This window comes from Solanum dulcamara, chromosome 3 (assembly GCF_947179165.1).
Source record: "Solanum dulcamara chromosome 3, daSolDulc1.2, whole genome shotgun sequence".
Taxonomy (NCBI): domain Eukaryota; kingdom Viridiplantae; phylum Streptophyta; class Magnoliopsida; order Solanales; family Solanaceae; genus Solanum; species Solanum dulcamara.
Window position 1 is genome coordinate 59,794,148 of NC_077239.1, and position 16,352 is coordinate 59,810,499.

The following is a 16,352-nucleotide window of genomic DNA, read 5'->3' on the forward strand; positions in this document are numbered from 1 at the left end:
ACTTGAACCACATGCAAAAGAGGCCAAGGACTTAAAATGAGGTAATACTATCTATGAACTTGAACCAGGGCTAGTAAGTAGCTCTAGACTTGAACCAATGTTGATAGTGGCAGTGGACTTGATACAAGGTCAAGTAAAGAAGGGACTCAAACCGAGGCAATAATACCAAGTCAAGGACTTAAATCGCTCCTGGTAGAGTGAATTGGGAAGTTGAACCACGAACAGAGGCAAATCAGTTAGAATTAGGATCAGCGGCCAACTGAGTGTCATAGGGAGCACCCCCAATCGAAGTGCCACTAATAAATCACACTTACCCGATCCACATCTAACTAGGATCGATGAATAGACTTTTGAAATCAAGAACCAGGTGATATAGAACTGATAAAATGGTAGGATATTATGGAAATAAGGTTCCAAAGCTTTGTTACTGCCTAGATAAGGCTCAGAATATCAGACTCAAATCTATTATACCAGTCTATAGGGAGCTAGGTTGTCCAAAATGATGTTAGAGAAGTTCCAAGGTTCGCCGGCACCAAAACTACGCAAGTCTAAGGCAACACTAATCTGAGACTAGACTAAGTCCAATCATGCTTCCAAGAACATAAACCAAACACACAATACACGCCACAAGGTACGGATGATCAACACTTGAGAAGAGACATGCTCAACTAACCTGAATTCCCCAAAAATAGAGCCTACGACATGAATTCTAGGAATTTAGCATTCTCGACACCCAAACACCCCCCAAAACATACAAATCAGTAGACAAATATGTAAACATGCTCAGTCTAAAGAGGGAGAAATCCTAGCCTATATGTAGGCCGACTACGCACGCTCCAACTCAAGGAATTGGAGCTTTTTCCTTCCGAATGGTCTTAGAAAACTGTCACACTATCAACAATAGAATCACAATGTCAATACAGTGGTTTTAACACCAAAATTACTAAATTAGGAGATGGGCTAAATTTCGGAGTAAAAAACAGGAATATGGGACCCGCTCTATAAATTATGGAATTAAATTTGTGAAAAGTTCTTAAATTCTATCCAAAACATGTGTTCCAAAGAGGAACACAACTCGAGGCTCGAAACAGCCCCAACCCAAACATGCAACCAAAACCCAAAACAAGTTAAAAAGGACAACAAGGGCAGTAGCTATATTCAAGAAATTACTAGAAACAAAGGACCAATAGCTGAAACAAACCACACTACAATGATCCTCATGAAAAAACCCGCAATCTAGGCCTTTGAATCACCAAATTCGGACCTAAAATGAACAAGAAATCATCCTCCAAAATTCTCAAAAAATGGAGCTCGAAAATGAGCTATGGTAGCAGCTAAATCACGATTCTTTCCTCCAACGAAGCTTTAAATGTTAATTCCAACCTAGACAACGTGTTCTCCCCGAAAAACCACACATATTAGCCTCTTGAACCGCTAGATTCGGACCTAAAATTCCCATAAAAACAAGTCTCAAAATTCTCCAAAAACCTTAGCTCAAAACTCAACAATGGTTGCAGGAAAATAGTTCAATTTACCTCAAACGATTAGTCTTCAACCAATTTTGACTACACCACAATGACTCCACAAAAAATCAGGCAAGTTGGACCTTTGAATCACTAAATTTGAATTTAAATTGCTTAAGAAATACAACTTTAAAGTTAAAAGAAAACTTATGAGAAAGGTTGTCTTAGAGGACGAGGGTGCACCAGATACGGTGTACCAGCGCACTAGCGCACCAGCAGATTATTCTTATTTTTAAAGTTTCTAATGGGGTGCTCGAGATTCATTCAAAATCCCGTGAGCACAAAGGAATTATGCTACCCCACCAAATTCGACATTCTAGACTCAACTACACACTCAGAATTTCCATCTGAAGTCATTTTGATAAAAAGTGGGTCCCACATTCAAGCATCATTTTAAGCCAAAATCCATAAAGAGGCTCAAAATGAGACCGGAAGCCTTGAAAATCGCACAAAAGCTCATTCTATACCAAACTCAATATTTTAAAACTAACCGCGCTGATGGAATTTTCATCCGAATATATTTTCCAAAAATATTGAACAAAGTCAACTATAGGCCAAATTTCTAGGGCCAAAGCGCTAAATTTTTCCAAACTTGTATCAGTTGCCTTGATACTCATGAGACCATACTTCTAGCCTAATTTGTCCATTTCAAAGCTGATGGAATGGTAAAATTTTCATTCTGAGGTCCTTTACTTGAAGTACATACCAAAATGAGTTTTTTAGGTTATACGAGCTCCGAAAAAGGGAAACAGACCTAACACCCAAACAAATAACCAAGCGATCGAGCAGTCAGTGTCAACAAGTTATAAATGACTTAGGGTCACTATAAGAATGCTCTAAATGATGAAGTGAATGATTTATATCAAAAATGACCTAGAAGGTCATTACAACATCCACTACTAAAAGAACTTTCATCCACGAAAGTAATAGTCAAGAAGTACCTGCAGGCTCAAATAAGACAGGGAACTGCCCCCGCATCTCCTGCTTGATCTCCCAGGTAGCCTCTTCGATTGGATAATCAATGGACCTTAACTATAGTAATGGCTCTAGATCGCAATTATCTGACATCTATGGACAAAATAGCAACTGTCTTCTTAATATAACTCATACAATCATCCAACTCAACTGCATCATACTAGCGTACATGAGACTCATCTACGATGTACCAGCATAGAATTGAAATATGGAAAATTGGATGAATAGCTAAAAAGGATGGAAGAAAAGCTAACTCATATGCAACATCGCCAACTATCCTTAAAATCTCAAAAGGGACAATATATCTGGGACTAAGCTTCCTCCGCCTCCAAAATCCCATCACAGTCTTTATGGACAACACATGAAGGAATATTATGTCACCAACGACAAATATCAGTGGTCGACGCCTACGATCCGCATAGCTTTAGTGTTTAATCTAAGCTGTCTTGAGCTTATCCTAAATTACCCTCACGTGATCTAAGACCATCTGCATCAAGTCTGTATCACGCAGCCTGGGCTCCATAGACTCAAACTAACCAACTAGAGAACGACAATGCCCACCACATAAGGCCTCGAAAGGGGCCATCTTAATACTGGAGTGGTAGTTATTGTTGTACGCAAAATCCGCCAAGGGAAATAATTGGTCCCAATGACCCCCAAAATCCATAACACAGGCCTACAACATATCCTCAAGAACCTAAACAGTGCGTTCTGACTGGCCATCCATCTGTGGGTGAAAAGTTGTGCTAAGGTCGACACAGGTACCCAACTCCTCTTGAAAATTCCTCTAAAAGCTGGATGTGAATTGTGAGCCTCGGTCTAAGATGGTAGAAAGAGGCACACCATGAATATGAACCACCTCCCGAATGTAGATATGGAATAACATCTTGGCATTGTAGAAAGTATGAACAAAGAGAAAGTATGATGACTTGGTCAATCGATCCACGATGACCAAATACTATCAAGACCACAGAAAGTGCGAGGGAACCCTATAATGAAGTATATGGTGATACGCCCCCACTTCCACTCAGGAATGGATAATATCTGAAGCTCACCTCCAGTCCTTAAATGCTCGGCCTTAACCTGCTGACAACTCAAATAGCATAACACATAATTTTAAATATCTCTCCTCATGCCGCTACACCAGTAATTCTGTCTTAAGTCACATACATCTTAGCGGTGCCTAGATGGATAGAATATCTGGAATCATAGGCCTTGCTAAGGATCAACTAGATTAAAACCACAACTCTCGAAACACAAAGACAACCACCAAACTTTAATACTCCATCCAGATCTAGAGTATCCAAGCACGTCATCTCTCAAAACCCAATCTCGAAGTGCAACTAAATCCTTATTCTCAAACTAACAACTGCAAATCCGATCCAATAAAGATGACTGATCTCCCATAGAAGCTAACATGCATTGAGAATCAAAAATGTCTGGCCAAATCATTTAGTTAGATAAGGATTAGATGTCCAAAGCTAATGGTCACTCCATAGTAGAAAGAAAGGCTAGACTACCCATACCCACTCTCTTCCGACTCAAGGCGTCTACTACTATATTCGGTCGGGGCAGAGTGGATCAATGGTAGGGGACCCCTGACAATTAGTTCTAAAAATTGGGGTTAGAAGGATCTTCTACTATGTTTGCCTTTCTCGGATTGTAGAGAATAAAGAGTTATAGTCCTTCAGGATCTTAATACAACAATGCTACCTCAAATTGAGATCCCTCTAACTCATAATATACTGAAGGCTCCCGTGATCAGTGTAGATCTCGCATTGAATCCCATACAAGTAGTGCATCCAAATCTTAAGCGCGAAAACTACCACTACCAAATCTAAGTCATGAGCGAGTAGTTGCACTCATACAACTTAAGCTGCCTTGACACATAAGCAATAACCTGGCCCTGCTACATCAGTACACAACCCAAACTAATGCCAGATGCATCAAAATAAATGGTGAATCCCTAGACCTCAACTAGAAAAGTCAATATAGGAGTGGTGGTAAGCAAATACTTGAGCCTTATAAAGCTTATCTCACACTCCTCCGACCATACAAATAGAATGTCCTAGTGAGTTAACTGATCTAGAGGTGCTGCTATAGTACTACCCTGCCAATCCAATAAAGCTATGAATCTCAGTCATAGAGGTGGGCCTAGACCAATCACGAATAGCCTCAATCTTTGGCAATCCATCATAATTCCATCCTTGGACACAACGTGCCCTAAGAATTCTACTGAATTAATCCAAAACTCGCACTTTATGAACTTGGCATAAACTCATTAATCTCTCAAAGTCTAGAGCAGTACCCTCAAATATTTCTCATGCTTATCCCGACTCCGCGAGTATACCAAAATATCATTGATGCAGACTATAACAAATGAGTCCAAGTATAGCCTGAATACTTGAGTCATCAAGTCTATGAACCTAACGGGGGCATTAGTCAACCCAAAACACATCACTAGGAACTTATAATGGCCATAACGAGTCCTAAATACGGTCTTAGGGATGTCCTCTACCCTAATCCTCAATTGGTGATAGCTGGATCTCAAATCAATGTTAGAAAATACCACGACACCCTAAATCTGGTCAAATAGGTCGTAAATCCTAGGCATGGGGTAACTGTTCTTCACCGTCAGTTTGTTCAACTGCCTATAATCAATACACATCCACATAGTACCATCTTTCTTCTTAACGAATAAGACTGGGGCACTCTAAGGTGATACTCTAGGCTGAATGAGTCCCTTACCTAGGAGATCCTGAATCTAGAGAGCTCTAGGGGGCCATACAATATGGTGGGATAGAAATAGAATGAGTACCCATCTCTAAATTAATGGTGAAGTCAGTATCACGATCCAAAGGAAGACAAGGCAGGTTGGCCAGAAATACATTTGAAAATTCTCATATTATAGACACTGAATAAACTGTAGGGCCCTCCTAACTAACATCTCTAATATAAGCTAAATATGTCAAACTTCTACTAGCCACTAACCTCTGAGCCCGAATAAAAGAGATCATCCCAACTGGTATGCGACTACAAAAGCCCTGCCCCACCACCGGCAGAATTTCAGGCATGGCTAATGTAACGGTCTTGGCATAGCAATCCAAGACCACACGATAAGAGCATAACTAATCCATGCCCAGAATCAAATCAAAATCCACCATATTAAGTAAAATGAGGTCATCCCTAGTGTCTCACCCCTAAATAGTGACCACATAAGATTGAAAGACCTGATCCACTACTAAAGAATCACCTACCGGGTCTAGATATGTAAAAACTCAGCTAAGGACTCTGGACTCATACTCAATTGAGGGGTATAATATATAAATATATAAGAATAGGTGGAGCCTTGTTCAAATAAAGTGGATGCGGGCTGATGACATAATAGAACCGTACATGTGATCATATCGTCTGAGGCCTCAGCCTCTACTCTAACTGAAGCTGCATAAAAGTGGGCTTGGTCTCCTCTACCTCATGTATCAACTTGGTCCACTATCCTACCTCCTCGGGGACCTCCACGTGCACCCTGATAACCATCCCTATGATCCTGGACCTGGCCTCCATCTCTAACTGGAGCTGCTGCTGGAGTAGGTCTAGCTGCCTGTGAAGCTAGTGTGGCTGGCCTATAGTGAGGGCACTCGCAGGAAAAATAATCTAGCTTTCCACAGTCATAACATCCCTATGGATGTCGGCTCACAGGGGGAGGCTGGCCACCTCAGCTAGAAGAACCCATATGAATACCACCTCAAACCGACACTAAAGCCACTCTGATGGTGTTTTTACCCTCTAAGGTATGGAATGAGTCCTAGAACGAGAGACTGGATTGTCCCTACTGGAATCTCTAGTGGAGTTGTCATATGACTCCCTAGGCCTAAAATGGGGCCTACCTTAGCTATCCTCCGGCCTAGTTCTCTTACCGCTGCCTTCTTGGACCTCACAACGGAGTTGCTCAAGCGTACAGACATGGTCCACCACATCTAGAAATAAGTGGCCCGCTGAGACTAAAGACTGAGTCTCAATCCGTAACTGGAGTCTCAACCCTCTAATGAAGCACCAAACTCTCTCTTTCTCAATAGATAGGATCATGGTATCGTATCTGGAGAGCTCATGAAATCAGGCCTCGTACTATGATACTATCATAGAGACTTTCTCCAACCATGAGCACTTATCTTGGAGCTAATCTCTAATTCTCTTGGGGATAAACTGTGCGAAGAAGGTGTCTAAAAACTAATCCATGACACCGATGGAGACCCAGGTGGCCTAGTCTCTAGATATGAATGCCACCACTATAGGGCAACACCATCTAGCTGATAAGTGATGAAGTCAGCCCCTCTCGAATCCACTAAACCCAAAGACTGTAGCAGCTCACAGTAAGTAAGTAGAAATTTATGGGCATCCTCACCCACATCCCAAAAAAACCTCAGTGGTGATAGTCTAAGGAACATCTTGAGTAACTTCTACTCCCAAAGTAGTATGACGCCCTCTAGATCATCGAACTAAGCGGCAGATACTGGTGGCGGTTAAACTACTGGTGTCGCTAGTGTAGGCTGACCCTGTGGTGCCAGAGCAGATGCATCTGAGGCCTACTACATACTCTAATAGCAGCTAATATCTAGGCGAACATCACCTAAAAGTTCAAAGATGGAATTGGCATAGGCAGTGGCTGGGCTGGTCTCGCCCCCATGGCTGATGTTGTACTAAAGCTACTGGGACTCCACCTATGACTCTAAAATCTTCTCCTTGTCTCGGGCTTAAGATGTATCCTTGGAATGACCTCAGGATCAGCTTCTACCCCTAGTTGGGGCCCTATCACGCGTGTAAGTCATTCTGTAAAAGAGTAGAGCAAGTGAGATTTCTATAAATTGATAAGACACACACTACACGGTAGTGATACAAAAGAAACAAGTTCCTAAGGATATCCTGTAGCCTCCCGAAGATAAGTCAGTCATGGATGTTTCCGCACCAATCCACAAGACTCTACTAGATATTTACTCTGTATAAGTAAGACTAGTTGTAATATCACAAAAGTTGTAAAGAGGGAAAAAGAGGAAAAAAGGATGAAATCCCAAAAATTGCAACTTTTATCACCAAGTGATGCCCACAAAGGCCATCATGGGTTGTAGTACGAGCCACGGCTCGTGGTGAGCAACTGTGGTGGTAGTTCTAAAACTCAGTCCTAAAAGGAAGGGACCATGGGTCGTGGTGAGCACCACGAGTGGTGTTACCCTCTGTGGTGATCCCTACCCTAATTCCCTTAGAAGTCATTCCAAGGTAGGGACCACGCCTCACCATCAAGGGTCGTGTTTGCCTTCACAAACCATGGTGGGTTCTATGGTGGTCTCTCCAGCAGGTCCTGCACCATGCTTGTGATTACAAATCATAATAACCTCTACAGACCATGAAGGTCCTCGTGTAGGAAGTCCTAAAACTCTTCCCTGCAACCCCAAGATTCAAGATTTAAGTCAATTATCACAGACACTACCACGGGCTATGGTAAGGATTATGGATTGTGATGGGTCCTCCGTGTAGTACAGTTTTCAGTTAATTTATGGTATTTTAGTCATTTCCTATTCTTTCATTAATGAATGTGGATGGTTTGTAGGACTACATTCATGGTGTTAACTATCCTAAATACCCTTAAACCCTTTTTATTCCCTCATTATCTCCCATACAACTTTAAGACTTCTCTCTCGAGGTTCCTTCAAGAGATCATCTTATTCATCAAGGTTTTGGCTAGGTTTTCTTCAAGAATAAGTATTTTTCTTTCAATTTCAAGGTAAATTTATCAAGGTATGTGGGGATTGATCCATGATCTTCTTTCACCCATGGAGTCCCAAGGTTTTCCTCAAGATCTCTTTAAATTTCATTACTTTCTAACCCTAGTTTGATGAGTTGAATTGGGCTATTTCAATTATATTTTTAATTATTATCAATGATCATTATAAGCATGATTCGACATTAATTGCCTGATCCCAAGTTAAATTATAAATATCCATGGATAAAGTTATTTTCACTGATGATTTACATGAATTATGATTATAAAGTTCAATAATTTTCAAAGAAATTTTTATGAATGAAGTTGAGATTTATGATTGAATGATGAAAGTTATAATGATGATCAATGATGATCCAAGAAAGATATTATGGTGTGATAAGTATGATTCTCACACAATCATGATCAAGATAGTGATAGGACAATTCTCACCAAAGTTTATGGATTCCTATGAATCACTATAGTTAATGAGCTACTCTAATGATTATTTTCATGATGAAGTTAATGATGATATTTTAATGTTTTAAAGAATTCTATTGGGATATTGACCAAGCACCAAGAGGACTCTTAGGTGGAGTTCATTTCGGTAAGGTATTTAGTTATCTAAGGAAATTTTAGTAACAACCTAAAGTTCTAAAACTACGTTGCCACCGTAGGTTGCCTTATGGCTTAGCTAGTGGGTCCACACATAGCTCATAATGTTAAAGTTACTCTCATGGAGTCTACCTTGCCAAGTAGTATCTCTTTTCTCGAGGAGTTACATCAAATTTCATGTTATAGCTCTTATGGTCTTAGATATTTGTTAAAGGTCCTATCTCACATAACTTATATGCAAATATGTAAGTTTTACTATGAAGTTTTATGATGCATTGACCATAAGTTTCTATGTAATTTCAAATGCTTTTTAAGCCTTATTCATGTTCATTTATGATTGATCATGTATCCTATGTCATATCGCTTATGTCCTATTTCTTGTTCATGCATATCTCACATACTTAGTACCTTTCATATACTAACACATATTTTGCCTACATTATCTCATAGTGTAGGGACAGACGATATTCACGCTCATCACATTCATGGCTAGAGTTGAATTAGCATTCTTGAATTTTTATTGGTGAGTCCTCATTCATTGAGGACGATATTTCCTTTCATATGTTGCTTTTACTTTCTTTTATGATTCAAGTGAGTTAGGAGCTTTTCCTAATCCCCCCATCAAAATCTAGTATAGAGGCATATTTAGACGTTGAAAGATTGATGTAGCCCATTTGGACATTGGGATTGAGTTTACTCTCCTTTGACTTCTATTTGAGTTGATTCTTCCATTTATTTCATTATGTCATCTACCTTACTTATGTATGCTAAGATGGCTTGGTTTGGGTCCTTCGGATTCCTAATTGTCATGTCATGTCTAGATCCTAGGCTCAGATTATGACATTATGATATTGATGTTGAGATGGTTGGAGTATGTTGGGCCTGAGGCCTTGATCGAGGATTAGCTTGATAGAGACGTGTTTAGACATTGAAAGATTATGATATTTACACGTGTTTTATGGTACAATCCCGAGCATGCATTGATTTTACCATAATTTTTCAAGGAAATAGGATTGTTGCACTTTTTACTACTAAACTTATCTTTTAACAGGAGTTTTACCACTTGAATCTTTTTGATAAATTGATTATGGATATTTATAAGGCATCGAGGGCGTACTCATATTAAAGGCATCTGGGATGCGCTCTTCTTTTTACTTGATTGGTCGAGGAGAAAGCCGACCTTTTCCATGTTATTAGTTTATAGTGATGATGGTTCATATTGATGATCTCTAGTCACACTGATGGAGTAGAAAGTTCTGGATCAAGACTAGGCAGGCATATATGGACACTCCCAAGTCCTCCATGGATTTCTCTGTATGTGTGACCCACAAGGATGAGGGAGGTGCAACATGGGTCCTACCTCACTAGCCGGGATTGAGGAGTAGGTATATATATATCTTGGTACTATGGCACTACTAATTTTATTACATTACTCTCATTCATATGCATTCCCTATATGGCACTACTGATTTTATTGCATTACTCTCATTCATATGCATTGCCTATCACCAGTATAATTGGATGTGGACTTGTTGATCTTATGGAGGCCGTACAGGTTTTAGTTCGTGATTATGTACCTATTGGGCATATAGGGTTTGGTAAGGTTTGGTTGGCTATTTGCACACTTATGACAGTACGAAGGGTAGTTCTTTTGTTTGAAGGTAGGTACTAGACTTGTTCTCTCCTATCTGACTCTTTTAAGCAGGATTTGTTCTACAATAGCCTTCTTAGCTTCTATGTAATACTTGTGGTTGTTTCTATTGGTATGTCTTTAGTTATTAGTCTCCCTTAGTAGAGTTTTTTCATGTATAGGTTGATGGGATAGCATATCCAGGTTCGTCCTTTACTTTTTTTACCTGTTTCCTTTACTCTCTTTCAGAGCTTACAGTTTGTTTCTTATTATGAGTTTTCTGTGGTTTCTTTGTTACTTGCGATATGTACTCTTGTCTTACATGCCTATTATGCTTATTTTATCTTTGGAGCTCAGTCGGCCTATGCCTACTGTGTGTCACTTGTGGGACTCATACTACACTTCTACACCCTATAGATCATAGTACGGTTCCTCGTTGCTGATTTGGATCTCGTGCAGAGCAGCTCTTGGGATTCGGAGACTTGGGTGAGCTCCTGGTGTTCGGAGTTGCCTATCTCCCTTAGTATTGGATAGGACTAGTCTTTATTTTTTTTCAGAGACAGTTTGTACTTATACGTTATTTTGTATAAGAATGTACTCTTGTTTTTACTAGAAGCTCGACTACCGACTGATACCAGGACTTGGGGGTTTATTTCTGCACTAATTTGTGTAATGACCCATTAGGTCATTTTGAGTACTAGAGATTTTTATTTCATGAAAGACTCATCCCGTAAATTTTTAATGCATATTTTGGACTAGTCGATAACTATGATTTTTTAGTTGAGGGATAAATTTGAATAATTGATTTAATTAATGGGCTCAAGTGGTAATTTATTTAATACCCTATACCACTTATCCCATATTTATTAAAATTAGAGTTAATAGGTTTGATAATAGTGGGTCATAATTCATGTTTCTAAACAAAAGTGGGAGAAGACGACTGAAAACAAGAGAAGCCGCCTACTTCAGGTACAACCTTACCTCACTCTTTCTATGCAATTTGATACACTTTAAACAGTGCAAATCTACACTTTTGCAGTCATGATGAACCAAATTTAACTCTTGTATTAGAATAATGTAATTATAAGTTTGATAACAAATTAGCATGATATTGCCAATGGCTTCTACATAATCAGATTGATGTACCAATCAAAACCATAATCAGTGGGACAAAAATTACTAATGGTCATCATTGGACAATAATGAAAATGGCAAAAGGTAATCATTAGAAAAGGTTGGTCCATCAAATTATCTACATAGTGCATTACTATTCCTAATCCGTTAGTTTTAAATATTAGGTGTATTATATTATATGAATGCCATTAGAGTTATAATATTGGATTAATTGAGGCTTAACCCTAGGTTTGAGCTTTAGGGAATTGATTATAGAGTTGGGTGAGTTGTTGGGTCTAGGTTAAATATACATATAATATCGGTGTCTACGAATTTGTTTTCTTATGAATATTATATACTTGATAGATTGGAAACGTGAGGCATTGAAGAAAGAAAAAGCATTGGTGAATTAGGTTGCTTGACTTTGGTTCTTTGATTGAGGTAGGTTATGGTTTTATTCTATATCATAGATAGACTCCTAATAGCGATTGATAGTCATTGAGTAATGTGTGAAGTTTATTATGCATTTAATTGTCATGGTTTGGATGATTGATATGTTGTTGTGATTGGTCTAAAATTCTAAGACTGTGAAATCCATAATCTTGAACTTGACCCATCAAAAGTGATGCCTTGAATAAAGAAGGCTTGATGAAATATTGTTAATAAAGTGGAAATTGATACGAAAGAATGATAAATTAATTATATTTGGATCGGGTGTCACGTTCTAATACGGTATATTTAAATCGGATGTCACGTGCTGAAACGATATTATTGGATCGGGTGTCACATTCCAATATGGTATTTTTGGAATGAATGTCATGTTTCGACATGATATTATTGGATCGGGTGTCACATTCTGACATAGTATATTTGGATCGGGTATCACAAGCTAATACGATATTATTAGATCGGGTGTCACGTTCCAACATGGTATATTCAGATCAGGTGTCATGAGCCAACATGATATTATTGGATCAAGTGTCACATTCTGGCACGGTAATATTAAAGAAAAACATATAAAAATGACTTAATCTACTCAATCCCAAATAACTCATTTTCTAAAAGAGCGTGGTATGGAGGCTTGAGCCTCATATATACTTTGGATATTGTTGACTAGTTATATCCCTGTTTTATTGTGTTGTCACTTGATCTTGATCTTGTTGTTTGCCACATGTTAGGTGTTGTAGTTAATTTCCTTCTATTACCTTATTCATATTGATTTCTATTTTGAGTCGGCCGATGATACCTACTCAGTACATGTTGTTCTGTACTGACCCCTACTTATATTTTCTTTATTTTAATTTATGGAGCACAGCGAGTATACCATCGACTTTGACTCGACCTCAGCTATAGCCAGTGTCCAGCACACCAGGTTTCAGGGTGAGCTATTCATTCTAGCTCGTATTGAATTTTCTTGGGCATGGCATGATGTCTTTTATTTTCGGATACATTGTGTTTATTTATTTTGGTGTTTGATATTTTCAGACTTAGTATTTTAGAATTAGATGTCCTTGATATGATGACTTTCAAGTTTTGGAATGATATGTAATAGACCCTAGTGGATTGTTGTTTCTTATTTTCATAAGTTGGGCTTCCGCATTATTGTAGAATTCCATAAGTTGAATCGCTAACATAAGTTGGTGTTTGAAGCGTTGGTCCTCCCACCTAGGAGGATAAGTGTGGGTGTCACTCATGGCCTATTTTGGGTCATGACAAATTGACTCTTTCTCTTTCCTATATTTGTTATTATTATTGTTATCTTTCGCATTCTTCGCTTTCATGCGATAGCCCGTTGTCTATGGCTCCGGGCTATGGGTTAGGCTTACCTACTAGTAGGATATAGTAGGTGTCATCATGACTTGAGAAATCTGTTCGTGACACTATTATATTTAAAAGAGACCATTCCTTTAGACAACTCATCAGAAACTAAAATTTGTTGTTGTGAACTTGTCTGTGAAAGTTTTTCATATTTCTAATCACCTGATGCAAATAATTTATAAATTTATCACAAAATATTTAATTTAATATAATTCAAATTACATAATAACATGAAGTTTCAAACCTGTGTTTGAATTCAATAGATTGTGAAGTTGCATTAATTCATAGTTTGGTTTGATGCCAACAACTACTAATAGATTAGTTATTTATAGAATAATTTATATATTAAATTAAATGTATTTGTAGTAATGATAATCAACCTTTACAAAGCTATAATTTTAAATTCATACCTTTGTGTGGCTTCATTAATTGCAAAACAACAATTAATTGTTCATCTGTTGATCCAGACAAATGTGGTTGAATTTGATAGGCAAGATCACCCCATAATATGGCAAGAAGCCTGTTGTTTCTATAATAATGTTCTCACAATATTGCTTAGATAATCATTTTGTATTGAAAAATGATAATTTTGATTAATATATCATGATTTATGAAAAAGAATTGAGGTACATTGTTCAATAATGCTTACTTTTCATCTTCAAGAACAATATTCATGAAATAACTATTGTTGTCTCCTTGATTGGATAATTGAATCGGATCATATGTGACAACATGTCCAATAATATCTTCAAAAAAAAACATAGTTGTTAATATGTAAGATATATTGAAAAGAAGTATATAATAGTATTTACCAAAAATTTCATTCTCATCCTTGTTGTGTTGAATTGTCACTTGTTCAAAACTGCAGAGATTAAAAATATCCATATGAAAGGATGAATATTCAATTTCAGTCATACTTGTATTTTGAGTGAATGTCATTCTGTGTTTGTGAGAAGTTGACTTACATTTTTCGTAATTCGAGGATATCACAAAATACTGCACTCGATATAAACCAAGTTCATGACTCGTCTCTCGTAAATACTTTATTATGTACTTGTCTATAACACTCCAGGTGTTTATAGCTGTTCTTCGTCTCATATAAAAAGCTTACAAACCCAAACTTAAGAGATTTATTGTGACTGCATGTGAATCGGCAACGTAGATTGAAATTAAATTTGATCAAAATATATCTTCTTGCCTTCTTAAAATGTCTTAAATAATTATGAAAATATTCTTTTACGATATAGTTGTGTAAGTATTTATTTTACAAAAGTTTTATAAATGATGAATATTATAAAGGAGATATAAATCTACCTACATGAAAAAAAAACTTTTGGATAAGTCATAATTTTATCAAATAAGGTTAAGTTCTTACCGCCTCTACAATTGTTCACTTTGTATATATGTGTGTGTGTGTGTGATGATAGAATAGATGCAATTAATATATGTCTCCCTTCATTTTAATTATCCACCACCCTTAGCTTCTTTTAATAGAAACTTTCTTATCACTTTGGAATGACTGTCACTTGCATATTGATAAAGATTGCAGCATGTTCTTCTTCTCCTACTATATATATATAATAAAAATATGAACCATTTGATACTCTATTTTGGCTTTGAAATTAGGATTGGTAGTGTACTCTCTCGATATTACTACTTCCATTTGAGAAAAACAGGAGCATATGATTCCCTTATCTTTCTCTTTCTCTGTATATATATATATATATATACAAACACACATATATATCTTACACAATCGTTAGATTTTACCTTTTTGAGCTAGGTCTTGATTTTTTTGTTACTTTCTTGATCTTTGCATTCTGTGAACACCAAATTGTAATGAATTATAAGTTTTGGCCAAAGGGAACGGGTCAACAGAGTTAATGGTGGCTTTGAGACACTTGTTTTGAGGCATGTTAAGGCAAAACTCTCTTTTTTATATTGCATAAATCTAAAAACCAAAGTTGCAAATTATCAAATAAGTTGTTTTTACTATTCTTTTGCTAGAAAGACCCTCTGTGAAGGACATTGGGATGTTAGCTGATGTTATTCCTTGATTTTATCGTATTTTTCTCACACTTGTATCATGGTGAAGTATGTGTAAAGGTTGAAATTATTTCCCATCGAGTTTTTTGTTCCTTATGTCTATAATTGAGATATTGTCCTAAGATTGAGGCTGAAATATTGGAGAATTATCATGTTATATCTAAGAGAGTTGGTAAACCATTCTTTCCCATCTGAAGCCTTTACAAAAATGTTATATGAAAATTTCATTCAACTAAATCTTATACCCTATTCTTTTGGTTGTATACTTGTCAACTAACCTTGTTTCTAAACAGACTCATAATATTACTACCTAGAGTCGTTTATAGTAAACCAAGTGACATGCCTTCTTTTGAGTTTCTAGGTAATTAATTGGCTAAGTTAAATTCGAGTCAAGAGCTTCGAGTCTATTATGAGTTTTATATGTCTAAATGGTCAAATGCAAGTTTAAGTGAAGTTATGATGAGATTCTTTAAATACCTTAAGCTTTTTATGAACATCCACACAAGTTACCTTTCTAGAGTTAAGTTAAGTTCCTAGGCTTATTCGAAAAACCTATAAGGTTCTACATGGAATTTGAAGGTTATATGAAAAAGATTATGAGATTATAAGAATAAGAATACTAATGAGCCAAGATTGGCTAAGTTCTTGTTATGGCCTACTATGTGCATTCAAAGTTCATATCATACATGACATGTTATGCATGGACTTCGAGCTATAATCGGAGATATGGGGCCTATTTTCCCAAAAGATTATATAAATATTATACAGATGACCACAGATTGACAATATGATGCTAGTTAGCTACCAAAAAGATCGTCATTGCTGGCATTTGGTTGGGTATGTCATGCATTTGCATTTATATTATCACAATATACGATTA